Source organism: Austrofundulus limnaeus, unplaced genomic scaffold, assembly GCF_001266775.1.
Source record: "Austrofundulus limnaeus strain Quisiro unplaced genomic scaffold, Austrofundulus_limnaeus-1.0 Scaffold78, whole genome shotgun sequence".
Lineage (NCBI taxonomy): Eukaryota > Metazoa > Chordata > Actinopteri > Cyprinodontiformes > Rivulidae > Austrofundulus > Austrofundulus limnaeus.
Genome location: NW_013952480.1, coordinates 356,420 through 358,152, shown reverse-complemented (window position 1 = coordinate 358,152; position 1,733 = coordinate 356,420).

The window sequence follows — 1,733 nt, the reverse complement described above, 5'->3', positions numbered from 1 at the left end:
AATTTAGTTTTTTGTTTTCCCCACAATTATTGCAGAGTGAATTTGAGCGAAGGTAACCTTAATTGAAACCATAATTTCATGTTCTTTAAAAATAGTTTATTATAGTGAGCTAAAATCCACTGGAGTCTCTCCCATCTCGAAGCTTGTAATTCCTTCAGAGTGRTCAAAGGTCTTGCTGTTCTCCTTCTTGCACGGTCACTCAGTCTTTGAGGATGTCATTTGTAGACTCACACATGCCCCACATTCCTTCCATTTCTTGACRAATTTAACAGAATGTTTAAGGTCAGAAAATCCTTTTGTATTCCTGCCCTGACTTATAATTTCTATATTTTTTCCCTGAGTTAAAGGACAGTCACTTTAAAGGGTGTGAATATTTTTGCAATCACATATTTTACATGACATTTTTTATATCTGTATTTATGTATGATTTCTAAACCCTATTTAAAAGATGGTTTCAAAATGATATATACATTATTTTCAATTCTTGAAAGCTGTAACTAAGCAGACTATTTAGTCTCAGACAGACAATAGCCACAGCCAATAATATTCCTGTAATACATGGCCGAATATGTACCAGATTTTTTAAAAATAAATTAATGAAGTATTTGACATACAAAACTAATTGTGACTGGTTTGATTTAAGATTTTTACAAGATCAGATCTTACTAGTTAATCATGTACAGACAGCACAATTTCARTTTGTTTTTGCAAATTTAGTACAAACTTTACCAAGTTCCAGGCATCCTAAATATAGCCAAGAAAACCTTAAAATTGTTGCATGACATTTCATTGACATTTTGCAGTCTTAGCAAGCTTAGCTTTGTATTAAATCTTTATAACATCCTGTTTTTAAGGGCAGTTTCACTGAGATGTGAGCAGTTGCTTTTTGACAACTTTTTACRAAAAGAATTATTCAGTGAAAGCTATTAATCTTGTTGTCAGGCATGACAATTTCAGCATGTGATTTTTGAGTAAGCTCTTATACTCAGCCACATCTATTGCTCTATTCTGGTAAAAAAGTAGATGTTTAGTTGTTGCTGTGCTGTTCATTATATTTTTACTCAACAGGGGCTCCTCTCACAAAATCCTTGCGTCCAAATATAAAATGACATTTAGCTTGGACTTTTTTTTGGCCTCTGCCCTAAGAACTCAGATTTCTCAGTCCTTAGTCTTGACCATTTTCTCTCTTTTGTGTTTTACTGCTGTAAAGCTGTCATAATGTGCCATGTCACCGCCTTTTGCCTTTTACAAAGTTACAAAAAATAACCATAAAATATAGCARCACGAACAAATCAAGTCTTTTCTCAGAGCATATGTGACATTAAATTTTCCACGGGGAGCAGTAAAGCAGCAGTTATGACACTGACATTAGTAGCCAACAGTGCTTTGAAAGCARCAGTGAAAGGAAGGAAAGTGTTGAAACCATAACCTGCTTTTATTTACTGTACAAGAACAAGAGCTGTATTTAGACCCTGTCTACACTAACACAGATATTTTACTAAACAAMCTTTTACCGSTAGATTTAAATACYTTACACACTTTTWAAAATGAGGTTTTAYTGTATCAGTTTKTATTTGGCAAATGGAAATTGTGGCACATGCATGAAAACCCACAACACAGTAGAACTTTATACCTCCACYCCCATGTACTCTTTTCATTTTTCTTTTGTCCTGGTTTAATAACGTGTACTAATAASTAGCATTGGGTAAATTATCTGAGCATATTTAAAACTT